Below are 12,734 nucleotides of genomic sequence, written 5' to 3'. Positions count from 1 at the left end.
CTCGCAGGGCACCAGGGAATCCGGCGCACCAGGCAGAGGCTGCTACAGAACTTTTACTGGCCTGGGGTCTTTACCCATGTCCGACAGTACTGCCAATCCTGTGACCCCTGCCAGAGGGTGGGGAAGGCCCGGGACAAGGGGAAAGCGGCTTTGAGGCCTTTACCCATCATAGAAGAACCTTTCCAGAAGGTGGCCATGGACATAGTGGGACCTCTCAGCAAGATGACCCGGTCAGGGAAGAAATACATCCTGGTGGTGGTGGATTTTGCCACTCGCTACCCCGAGGCGGTGGCCTTGTCCTCTATCGAAGCAGACACAGTGGCAGATGCGCTGCTGACAATTTTCAGCCGGGTGGGGTTCCCCAAGGAGGTCTTAACGGACCAGGGGTCCAACTTCATGTCGGCCCTGCTCCGGTCCTTATGGCAGAAATGTGGGGTCCAGCACAACTGGGCCTCAGCGTATCACCCCCAGTCCAACGGGCTGGTAGAAAGGTTCAACGGGACGCTGAAGATGATGCTAAAAACATTTATGAACCAGCATCCGCAAGATTGGGACAAGTACTTACCTCACCTGCTGTTTGCGTACAGGGAGGTACCCCAGGAATCTACCGGGTTTTCACCTTTCGAACTGTTGTATGGAAGGCGGGTGAGGGGGCCCCTAGACCTGATGAGGGACGAATGGGAGGGGAAGGCCTCTCCCGAGGGAGAGTCAGTGGTGGAGTATGTCCTGACCTTCCGGGAAAGACTGGCCGAGCTCATGGGCCTGGCCAGGGAGAATCTGGCCCGAGCCCAGAGGAGGCAGAAGGTCTGGTATGACCGCACAGCACGAGCCCGTGCCTTCGCCACCGGGGATCAGGTGATGGTTCTTATCCCCGTGAGGAGAAACAAACTCCAGGCCGCCTGGGAAGGGCCCTTCAAGGTTATCAAGCAACTGAATGAGGTAAACTATGTGGTGGAGCTGTCAAACCGGGCACATCACCGTCGGGTGTACCATGTGAACATGATGAAACCATACTATGACAGGGGGAATGTGGTGTTGGCCGTGTGTGGACATTGGGAGGGGCAGGGAGATGACCCCTTAGTGGATCTATTCCCTGGGACAAAAGCTGGTTCCCCCCTGGAGGCGATTCCCCTCTCTGAGCAACTGACCCCGGGCCAGCACGCTGAGATCAGAGGGGTGCTGCATCTGTACCGACAGCTGTTTTCCAACCAGCCTGGACGCACTAATTTGACTGTCCACCGGGTGGAGACGGGGTCACACCCCCCTATAAGATGCTCCCCTTTTCAGGTCACTGGTAAAACTGCCCAGGATCTTGAAAGAGAGGTCAGGGACATGCTGGCTTTGGGGGTGATCCAGCCGTCTTCCAGCCCTTGGGCCTCGCCAGTAGTGCTGGTTCCCAAGAAGGATGGGTCAATCCGGTTCTGTGTGGACTATCAAAAGCTCAATGCCATCACCGTATCTGATGCCTACCCTATGCCCAGGCCTGACGAGCTCCTAGACAAGCTGGGAGGTGCACGGTACCTCACCACTATGGATCTTACCAAAGGCTACTGGCAAGTGCCGCTGGACGCAGATGCCAGGCTGAAATCGGCCTTTATCACCCCTCTGGGGCTCTATGAGTTTTTGACCCTGCCCTTCGGCCTCAAGGGAGCGCCGGCCACCTTCCAGCGCCTGGTGGATCAGCTACTGAGGGGGATGGAGAGTTTTGCCGTGGCGTATATTGACGACATCTGCGTCTTCAGCCAGACCTGGGAGGACCACGTGTCCCAGGTTAAACAAGTCCTGGACCGACTCCGGAAGGCTGGGTTAACAGTAAAGGCTGAGAAGTGCAAGGTGGGGATGGCTGAAGTATCTTACCTGGGCCATCGGGTGGGGAGCGGCTGCCTGAAGCCGGAACCAGCCAAGGTGGAGGTGATCAGAGACTGGCCTGCTCCCCAAACCAAAAAGCAGGTCCAGGCCTTTATTGGGATGGCGGGGTACTATCGAAGGTTCGTGCCCCACTTCAGTGCCATAGCCGGCCCCATCACTGAACTGTGCAAAAAGGGGAAGCCAGACAAGGTGATCTGGACTGAGCAGTGCCAGGAGGCTTTCCGGGCGCTGAAGGAGGCTCTGGTTAGCGACCCAGTTCTGGCAAACCCAGATTTTGACAAACCCTTTATGGTGTTCACCGATGCCTCAGACACGGGACTGGGGGCGGTGTTAATGCAGGAGGATGAAAAGGGGGAGAGACACCCCATCGTGTACCTGAGTAAGAAGCTGCTACCCCGGGAACAAAGCTACGCGGCCATCGAGAAGGAATGCCTGGCCATGGTGTGGGCCCTTAAGAAGCTAGAGCCATATCTCTTTGGGCGACACTTCACCGTGTACACCGACCACTCTCCCCTGACCTGGCTGCACCAGATGAAAGGAGCCAACGCCAAGCTCCTGAGGTGGAGCCTGCTCCTGCAGGACTATGACATGGACGTGGTCCATGTGAAGGGAAGTGCCAACCTGACAGCGGATGCGTTGTCCCGGAGAGGGGACCCTGAACTTCCCCAGGTCACTGGGCAGAGTGACCCCGCTCAGTTCAGTCTCGAAGGGGGGAGAGATGTGATGCAGTAGGGACTGTCTGTGTGGGGAGTGGGAGAGCAGGGGAGGACTTTAGGAGATGGACGATGCCAGAGCCTGTAACCTGAGCTAGGTAAGGGAGGGGAAAGGTCAACACCTTGGCCCGGGAAGGGGACAAAGGAAGGGAGTGGCAGGAGGGAAGCAGTTTTGAGTTTGGGCTTGGGGCTGTGTGGGTGGAATTCAGGGTATCCTAGCTAGGATCCAAGCACCCTGAAAGCCCAGAAGGACTCGTTGGAGGGGTCCTGACTGTGCCTGCAAGCTCTGCTGTAACCTGTGTTCCTGTTGTCCAATAAACCTTCTGTTGTACTGGCTGGCCGAGAGTCACTGTGGGTCCCAGGAAGAGGGGTGCAGGGCCGGACTCCCCCACACTCCGTGACAGTTTGTGCATTTGTAACCCTGGGGCCTGAAGCTGATGAGAGAAAGGGAAATGAGCCATCTTGGAGCTTTCCGATATCACCTGCGGGGAGCACAGGGATTTGACTGAGTGACATCCTGGCTAATTTTCACCTTGTTCTCCACCAGCAGAATCCACTGGAGAGCTCGGGAGTGACTTGACCATGGCAGCACCCTATTTACATATTAAAAGCTGGCATTTTGGAGCCAATGGGGTGAAATGTGAGTACTTTTGGGGTTGGGACCCACATGAGAAGGGATGTGTATAAACTGGAGAGAGTCCAGAAGAGGGCAATAAAAATGATTAGGGGACTGAGACACATGACTTACGAGAACCTACAGGCCATATCCTGTATGTTAAGCTAAGGCAGAGTTAGCATATCTGTATTGTGACCTTTTACTCAGAGAGGAAAATCGACCTTTATCATGTTACTTAAATAGATAAGTACCCATGCCTGTCCAAGACCTTTACCTAGACCAATCGACAATGGAGAATGGCATAGGGTTTTTTTCAGTGTTGTACCCACAGATTTAACAGGTATGCTACAAGGTAACTTATGTGCATATGTACATGTCATCAGCAAGCACAAACATACTAGCCTATGAAGTAAATGTACCCTAATGTTTTGTGGGTGAGGAATGAAATTTGGGCATAGGAGGAAGGATTTCCGGCCCTTGTGCCCTATAATAGAGGTAACCCACCTTGCTAGAGCACTTTGCTCTATCATTCTGACTTACTTCCTCCACTCTCTCTCTATGTACTATCAGCAGGCTGTACTTGTTCTTAAACTTTAAGTTTCAAGGGAACTAGGCTAAGTTCGGTTTCCCTACGTTTTTAGTCTTTGTTTATTAGGTTTTGATTTTAAGTTTAACATATACAAGTAAACCCTAAGTAACACTAGCTTTTTCGAAGCACTTCATCTTTCACTTAAGAATTGAGAAACCTGAACTGCAAGGCTGGTCCTGTGTCTCTTACCACCAGGTTATCAAGGAAGGCTGTGAGTATATTAACCAAAACTTTGTTGCATATAATGCCATATGTATCTTCTGAATAGCAGTAATGCAACTGTAACTTTGTAACTCAATTAAATTAAATAAAATGTAAGCTAATCAATTAAATTTTCATCAAATTATCCAAATTAATATTATGAGTACACCCTATATCAGGGTACATGGGGCAGAAAATTGGAGTGCAGAGGGATGAAGGCACTGGCTCTGGGGGTCCAGACTCTGGGGTAGGTTTAGAATGAGACATTCAGGGTGCAGTAGAGGACTCAGAGTTAGGATAGAGAATTGGGCCGTGAATGCTCAGGAATGAGGCCAGGAAACAGAAAATTGAGATGAAAGAGAGAAATCAAGCTAGAGCAAAAAGCAGAAAAGAAGTGTGTGATTCGAGCTGCAGAGGAAAGAAAAAACCTCTTCCTGTCCCCTCTCACCAAAGCATCTAAGAACCAGATGAGAAACATCTCTCCCCCACTGCAACAACAATTCAAGTTGACCTAGGCTGAGAAAGGAAATCTTTTCCTTTGCAACACTAGCAGAGCTGGACTGGATCAGGATCAGGATCAGGATCAGGATCAGGAACAGGATCCGATCCGATCCGATCCGATCCTCTCCGATCCTCTCCTCCCCTCCCCTCCCCTGACCCCCTCCAATCTGGTGTTCCTGGCCTGGGACACGGGAGGGGCTCCTCTCTTCTCCATTTGGGACATGGCAGGATGAGAGAAGTAACAGGGCTTTATGGGAAATAATTATTTGCCTGATTCATGTGAGAGCCCTAGTCCTTGTTAACCCAAACAAACCGTTTATCCTGCATGCTGATGCCAGTTTGGAGAGTCTGGGAGCAGTTCCGTACCAGGAAGTGGAAGGAAATGTAAATCTGTAGGCTTTGCCAGCTGAGGACTGTCTGATAGCAAAACTCACTATCCCATCCACCAGCAGCAGTTCTTGGTCTTGAAATGGGCCATCATTGAGAAATTTCGAGACTACTTGTGTGGTGCTCAGTTTCAGGTGTGGACAGAGAACAATCCACTGACTTATGTGTTAACAAGGGCTAAGCTGGATGCTACAAGGCAGAGGTGGGTGGCTACTTTTGCTAGCCATAACTTTGCATTCAATACCAATGAGTTGGTATAATAGGAAATGTGATTTATCAGGACCACCAATTCTTGGCTGGGGGAGAATGTAAGCAGGGTCGCTATGAACCCTACCCTGCCATCTGTTGGTGATCTGTTGTAAAGGCCTTTTGAGGCTGATGTTATTTGCATGGTTCCACCCACCCCAGATTGCATGATGGGGGTGCCTGTCCAAAGGGTCATTTTGGCTGCTGTGGGATCCCCAGTCTCTTTCTTATTAGGGCAGGGGTAATAAAGTGCAGTTATTCCGGTGATATAAATCAAGGACAGTAGAATGGTACTTAGCAGTTCATGATTTCGGAACTCACCCGAACCTACATAAATCTCGTTAGGCAAGGGACATGGGTTCCAAAGCATTGTGAAATAAGAGAGATTGAAAAAGAATGTTTGTATTTGCTAGTACAGATTTCTTGTGAAATTTCTAAATGCAAGTTTTAGGTCTTATGTATCTCTCTAGTTTAAAAATAGAGCTTTTATAGTTCTAATACATATTTCAATCTATACCACAGATAAAAAGTAATTAATGACTAAATGTCCTTTTTAGACATACATAAACTGCTGGACTGACATCTTGTTTCCACACTAAAAGTTTTAAACAACTCCATAGATGGGTAAAATGCTCCTTACAGCTCAAACGGCAAGGAAATTTTGCAGATTGGCCCCTGAGAGATCAACTGTAGGACACAACTCTTGTGACACACGAACTACCTCTGCAACGAAATTCTTAGTCACAGGTCAGTAGGAGGGTTTATGCAAATTCTGGACTCAGGGACCAGAGCTGGGGTTGGCAGGGGGGATTTTTGTGGCACATGCACCACCTCTGCAACACCAACCTTTGTTACCTCACTCCATAATACCACACACGCAGCAGACTTTTGCCTCTCTGGAACCAAAGCATACCCTAAAAGATTGAGTGACGTAACATTAAGGCAAACAACTGCAGCACTAACAACAACTCAAAAAGATTCAAAAAGGCCTCTGTCTTTACGCACCATGGACAACAAGAAAGAAACCTACAAGCAAGCATGGACCAGCAAGAACCAAACAAACATCCATACCCACCTTCCACAAGCTTTGGGGCTTTGGAACCCAGACCCCTTAATGGGTGAGTACTTTACAGGCGAGGGAGAAGCTCTCAGGCCTCAAATGCCAGGTACAGTTCCTCTCTCCTTGATTCAGAACGAACAGGAAAATACACTGCATTATTCCTGCCCCAATTACAAAGAGACTGGGGATCCCACAGTAGCTGAAATGACCGTTTGAACAAGCACTCCCATCATGCAATCCGGGGTGGGTGGAACCATGCAAATGACCGCAGCCTCAAAAAGCCTTTACAACAGATCACCAAAAGATGGCAGGCTAGAGTTCATAGCCACCCTGCTTAACCTACGGTGGGAAGGAGCAGAAAAGAGCATCGGGGCTGCAGAATAGTGCTTGCATAGGCTTTCTTTGCCCTGGTTTGCTGTAAGAGTTAACAGTGAGAGATTGGTAGTCACAGGTCAGCATAATCTCCCCAAATGGAAAGGCACTGTTCCCGGAGAAGGGTCCTGGAGAGGGTTTTCCTCGTTGGTGCAGGCCATCCACCTCCCCAAAAGGCGGGAGCTAGGTCGACGGAAAAATTCTTCCCACCAAGGCCTGGACTGACGTAGCTGCGCCGATTTACGTTCCCCGTACAGACTAGGCCTGAGGGTTAGAGCGTCCCGAAGAGTTAAGTCAAAACAGCTCCATCCGTCAGGGGTGCGCAAAAGGGAACCTCACTCCTGGGCGACGCGGCCACGCCGCCCTAAGCCCCAGCGTAGCTAAGGGCATTCGGGGAGGCGGGGGGCCTTAAGCAATGGAAAGACCTCCTCCAGCACAGGGTTCTGACAGCCTGGTCTCCGTAGCACAGACAGGGAGGCCACCAAGAGACAAGAACAGACAGCAAAAGCCAAAACAGCCCCAGGGCAGGGGGCGAGGCTGCCTGGTGGACGAGGGGACCGGGCAGGACAGGCCTTTTGGACAGGCGCAGGGAAAGAAGCAGAGCAGGCGGGCGGGCAGCTCCCCTTAGAGCAAAAGAAGGCATTGGTCCAAGCCCCCACCCCGGCAAAAGCAGACTAGAGAGCAGATCAGCTGCAAAAGACCACGGAAGGTCAAGAAAGTACAGAGCCTTGGAAGCCACAAGTAAAGTTTCAGAGCTGAGCTTTGTTTTCTCTCCCTTGGCCCCATTATCAGCAGCAATGACAAAGGTGCCAAGACCTAAGGAAAAGAACAGTCAGAAAGACAGAGAAGCAAAATGGCTTTTGTCAAAGCAAACCAAGCACACAGCAGACCAAGCATCCCCAGCCCACTGAACAGCACTCCCCAAAGCATCTCAGTTTTTCTGTCTTTTCAACCAATCACCAGGGGAGAGCACGGACGCAGTCCCCCACTACCACAAATTATGCAGTTGAGTTTCCCACATTTGGGGAAATCGCAAGAGTCAGCACACCCACAGTGCAATGGATGAGCCTCACCCTGGGAAAACCACCTCCGTGATCATGGTATTTCCCCTGCCAGGTAAGTATGAGGTCCTACTGCCCAGCTGCCACCTGCCCTCGCTCTCCCCAGACTTATAAGACGCGGGGCAGACCGCAGCGCCCCGAACCCCCGGCCTCGCCCACACCGGCCCCCACTGCCGACAGCTGCCCCGCCGCGTCCCCGAGGCCCCTCCCTTCTCCATGCCGAGCTCGCGGGGCCAAAGGCGGGCCCTGCCGGGCAGCCTGTCTCTGCTCCCACAATGCTCTGCTCGCACACAGATCTGCATCCACGCTCATGCGGCTCCACCCCTCCGCTCGGGCCCTTCCCCCTGCCTGCCCGGGCCAGGGCTCTTGCGTGCCCTGGAGTTGAAGCCGGGTCCCGTCCCAGGCATCCAGGCTATCAGAGAGACGACATGGACCAGCTGCTGCTGGGGAAAGAGTGCAGCTTGCATTTTGCTGCTCTCTCTCCCCACCGGAAGTTGGTCCAATACAAGAACGACCTCCCCTGCCTTGCTTCACGTCAGTTTTTCCTCAGTGCAGAAGGTCGGGTGTTGTCAGCCGCTCTCCAGAAACTGGAAGGCCACTCCATCCCTTTTGTTACCTGCCAAGTGAGGCTGAGTGCACTGGCAGGCACCGCCGTTGGAAGAAGTGGAAGATTGGACAAATGACCAGGGAGGAGTATAAAACTATTGCTCGGGCAGGCAGGAGCGAAATCAGGAAGGGCAACTCAGGCTTGGAGTTGCAGCTAGCAAGAGATGTTAAGAGTAACAAGAAGCAGGGTTTCTTCAGGTATGTTAGCAAGAAGAAGACAGTCAAGGAAACTGTGGGCCCCTTACTGAATGAGAGAGGCAACCTAGTGACAGAGGATGTGAAAAAAGCTAAGGTAGTCAATGCTTTCCCCCACCCCACCCCCGTCTTCACGAACAAAATCAGCTCCCAGACTGCTGCAGTGGGCAGCACAGCATGGAGAGGAGTTGACCGGCCCCCTGTGGAGAAAGAAGTGGTTTGAGACTATTTAGAAAAGCTGGAGGAGCACGAATCCGTGGGGCTGGATGCGCTGCATCCGAGGGTGCTAAAGGAGTTGGCGGGTGTAATTGCAGGGCCATTGGCTATTATCTTTGAAAACTCATGGTGATCGGGGGAGGTCCCAGATGACTGGAAAAAGGCTAATGCAGTGCCCATCGTTAAAAAAGGGAAGAAAGAAGGAGGATGCGGGGAACTACAGGCCAGTCAGCTTCACTTCAGTCCCTGGAAAAATCATGGAGCAGGTCCTCGAGGAATCAATTCTGAAGCACTCAGAGGAGAGGCAAGTGATCAGCAGCAGTCAGCATGGATTCAGCAAGGGCAAGTCACGCCTGACTAACCGAATTGCCTTTTGTGAGGAGATAACTGGGTCTGGGGATGAGGGGAAAGCAATGGACGTGTTATTCCTTGATTTTATCAAACTTTTGATACAATCATCTCCCACAGTATTCTTGTCGGCAAGTTCAAGAAGTATGGGCTGGATGAATGGACTATAAGATTGAGAGAAAGCTGGCTAGGTCGTCGGGTAGTGATCGATGGCTCCACGTCTAATTGGCAGCCGATATCAAGCGGCGTGCCCCAGGGGTCGGTCCTGGGGCCGGTTGTGTTCAATATCTTCATTAATGTTCTGGAGGATGGCGTGGACTGCCCTCTCAGCAAGTTTGCAGATGACACTAAACTAGGAGGAGCGGTCGATACGCTGGAGGGTAGGGATAGGATACAGAGGGACCTAGACAAGTTAGAGGATTGGGCCAAAAGACACCTGATGAGGTTCAACACGGACAATTGCCCATTCCTACACTTAGGACGGAAGAATCCCACGCACTGCTCCAGACTAGGGACCGAATGGCTAGGCAGCAGTTCTGCAGAAAATAACCCAGGGGTTAAAGTGGACGAGAAGCTGCCTATGAGTCGACAGTGTGCCCTTGTTGCCAAGAAGGCTAACGGCATTTTGGACTGCATACGTAGGGGCATTGCCAGCAGATGGAGGGACGTGATCGTTCCCTTCTATTCGACATTGGTGAGGCCTCATCTGGAGTACCGTGTCCAGTTTTGGCCCCCACACTATAAGGATGTGGAAAAACTGAAAAGAGTCCAGCCTAGGGCAAGAAAAATGATTGTGGGGTGGGTGCGGGGGCTGGAAGACATGACTTAAGATGAGAGGCTGAGGGAACTGGGATTGTTTAGTCTGCAGAAGAGAAGAATGAGGGGGGATTGATCGCTGCTTCCAACTACCTGAAAGGGGGTTCCAAAGAGGATGGATCTAAACTGTTCTCAGTGGTACCAGATGACAGAACAAGGAGCAATGGTTCCAAGTTGTGGTTGGGAAGGTGGCGGGTGGATATTATGAAAACCTTTTTTAACGAGGAGGGAGGTGAAGCATTGGAATGGGTTCCCTATTCCAATGGACGTGGTGGAATCTCCTTCCTTAGAGGTTTTCAAGGTCAGGCTTGACAAAGCCCTGGCCGGGATGATTTATTTGGGGATTGGGTTGGACTAGATGACCTCCTGAGGTCCCTTCCAACCCTGAGGCCTGGTCCACACTACAGCGTTAAATCGATTTAAACAGCGTTAAATCGATTTAACGTTGTACCCGTCCACTCTACAAGGCACTTTAAATCGATATTAAGGGCTCTTAAAATCGATTTCTGTACTCCTCCCCAACGAGAGGAGTAACCCTAAAATCGATATTACTATATTGATTTAGGGTTAGTGTGGATGGAAATTAAAGTTATTGGTCTCATTCTTTTATTGTAGCTACCCAGAGTGCACCGCTCCGGAAATCGATGGTAGCCTAGGACCATGGACGCACACCACCGAATTAATGTGCCCTAGTGTGGACGCGTAAAATCGATTTTATAAAACCGGTTTTAATAATTTCGATTTTATGCTGTAGTGTAGACGTAGCCTTAGAGTCCATGATTTTTAAGCTGTTCCCGTGCATCAGGGCGAGCTGCAGCTCAGGGAACTCCAAGGATCTGAGGCGAGCTACTTTGCAGCAGAGGCAGACCAAGCAGCAGGTACAACGCGGGGTCGCACCCCGGCCGGCAAATAGAATCTCATGTCCGAGATCCCGCCTCCTGTTCCTTGGCAAAGTGTGTGCTCTTTCTCCAGATTTTAGCTGTGGGCGAAGTGCCCTCTTGCTTCTCGTCCGGGCTCCGTCCTCCATGTGCCTGGGCATCAGTGGGACTGTCTCAGGAGAGCAGCTTCCCCACCCTCGCCGCATCCCAATCTCCGCCCAGCTGGGGAAGGAGCAGAGGCAGCCCGGAGAAAAGACTCCTTTGAGTGCCGGAGATGGCCAGAGCATCTTATTTGTATACTCACAGTGCACTGCGCGCAGAGAAGCGAGTCCCTGGTCAAGGGGCTAGTTTTACTCCCTGTGTCCCCGGTTCCCATGATCCAACTCGGGCTGTCAATCGGTTCAATTCCATTTCCTCTAAAAGCTCTGCGGTTTAGCGGGCTGTGAGAGTACTCACCCTGACTTGTGGTAGCATACGCGGTTGTCCCGGCAGCGCCTCTGCCCTGTCTTCTATGTACTCTGTTTTCTCTTCAGTTCGTATAAATCTTTCGCCTTTTACTAAGGATTTCCGTGGAGAGGAACATTTATGAGTTTGTACCCAATTTTTTGAGGCTTTGCTTTGGTGAGGCTGTTCTCTGTTGTGAAAAGAACAGAAGGGGGCTACCTGAACTGGTGTCAGTGGCTCGAGCTTTCCTATAAACAACTCAGAGCTCTGAAAATGACTGTTTGGGATTTTCTATCCCGTTATTTTATTTTAATTTGAGCTCATCGTGTTAATGAGATGGTTTCCTATCTAGCAGGGGACACTTTTGTGATGGGTATTCTGCTGGCTCTTTGGTTTCAGAAGTTATTGTTTATCACGGTTGAAGAGCAGCAAATAAATGCGGTGTTGTTTGTGTTAAGGTTTGGTTTGTCCCAAGAGTGTATGGTTTGGAGTCATTTGTAACTCTGCGATTAGTTATTGGCAACAGCTTGTTATTGGGCCCCTGAGTTGAAAGGCTGCTCTTGCAGATTTTAGTTTGTCGTTGTTGGAAGGTCAGTTAAAGAGCTGCATTCTTTATCTAGTCCTTGAGGGTTCTTACGCCGCCCTCCTTGATATACCTTCAAGAAGGTGATTGCATGGTTTCCCTCGCCTCCCCACAGACGAGAAATTGTCCATCCCTTTCCTGTTGGGAAAACACCAGTGTTTTCAAAGGTTTTGCCCAGATGAGGGATAGTTCATAGGAGCAGAAGAGGAGGAAGGTTGTGGCCCTTTGAGTCAGATTCCTACCTAGCGTTTAAGGCCAGAAGGAACCAGCCGATCACCTCAGGGGGACTAAGGGGCACCAATGCCCCAAATAGTGAGGAATTGCTTTGATGCAATTGACTGTATGTTTGAGATAGTTCGGTGGGAAGGAGCAGAAAAGAGCATCGGGTCTGCGGAATAGCGCTTGCATAGGCTTTCTTTGCCCTGGTTTGCTGTAAGAGTTAGGGTCCACACTACAGCGTTAAATCGATTTAAACAGTGTTAAATCGATTTAACGCTGTACCCGTCCATGCTACAAGGCACTTCAAATCGATTTTAAGGGGTCTTAAAATCGATTTCTGTACTCCTGCTCAATGAGAGGAGTAACCCTAAAATCGATATTACTATATCAATTTAGGGTTAGTGTGGATGGAAATTGAAGTTATTGGTCCCATTCTTTTACTGAGCTACCCAGAGTGCACCGCTCCAGAAATCGATTGTAGTCTAGGATCATGGACACACACCACCAAAGTAATGTGCCCTAGTGTGGATGCGTAAAATCGATTTTATAAAACCGGTTTTGTAAATCTGGTTTTAATAATTTCTATTTTATGCTGTAGTGTAGACGTAGCCCTAGGTTAAGCAGGGTCGCTATGAACTCTACCCTGCCATCTGTTGGTGATCTGTTGTAAAGGCCTTTTGAGGCTGATGTCATTTGCATGGTTCCACCCACTCCGGATTGCATGATGGGAGTGCTTGTCCAAACGGTCATTTCAGCTGCTGTGGGATCCCCAGTCTCTTTGTTATTGGGGCAGGAGTAATGCAGTGTATTTTCC

The 12,734-nt window shown here is 50.5% G+C and overlaps 2 protein-coding genes and 2 non-coding genes across 4 annotated transcripts in view; 2 read left to right on the top strand and 2 right to left on the bottom strand.

Annotated features, from left to right (window-relative positions):
• LOC127041343 (zinc finger protein 551-like) overlaps nucleotides 1-12,734 on the top strand; it is an 804,136-nt gene that overhangs the window by 752,234 nt on the left and 39,168 nt on the right. The gene's annotated exons all lie outside the window — the stretch shown is intronic.
• LOC127041337 (translation initiation factor IF-2-like) overlaps nucleotides 1-12,734 on the bottom strand; it is a 126,328-nt gene that overhangs the window by 96,763 nt on the left and 16,831 nt on the right. The window lies entirely within an intron of this gene.
• On the bottom strand, nucleotides 7,515-7,678 carry LOC127041367 (U1 spliceosomal RNA). The gene has a single exon (XR_007771651.1). It is a non-coding gene; the product is annotated as a U1 spliceosomal RNA (small nuclear RNA).
• LOC127041374 (U5 spliceosomal RNA) lies at nucleotides 11,188-11,303 on the top strand. Its single transcript, XR_007771658.1, has one exon. It is a non-coding gene; the product is annotated as a U5 spliceosomal RNA (small nuclear RNA).

The sequence above is a fragment of the Gopherus flavomarginatus genome, assembly GCF_025201925.1.
Source record: "Gopherus flavomarginatus isolate rGopFla2 chromosome 13 unlocalized genomic scaffold, rGopFla2.mat.asm SUPER_13_unloc_2, whole genome shotgun sequence".
In the NCBI taxonomy this organism is placed as follows: domain Eukaryota; kingdom Metazoa; phylum Chordata; order Testudines; family Testudinidae; genus Gopherus; species Gopherus flavomarginatus.
This window is presented reverse-complemented; position numbering and strand designations above follow the sequence as displayed.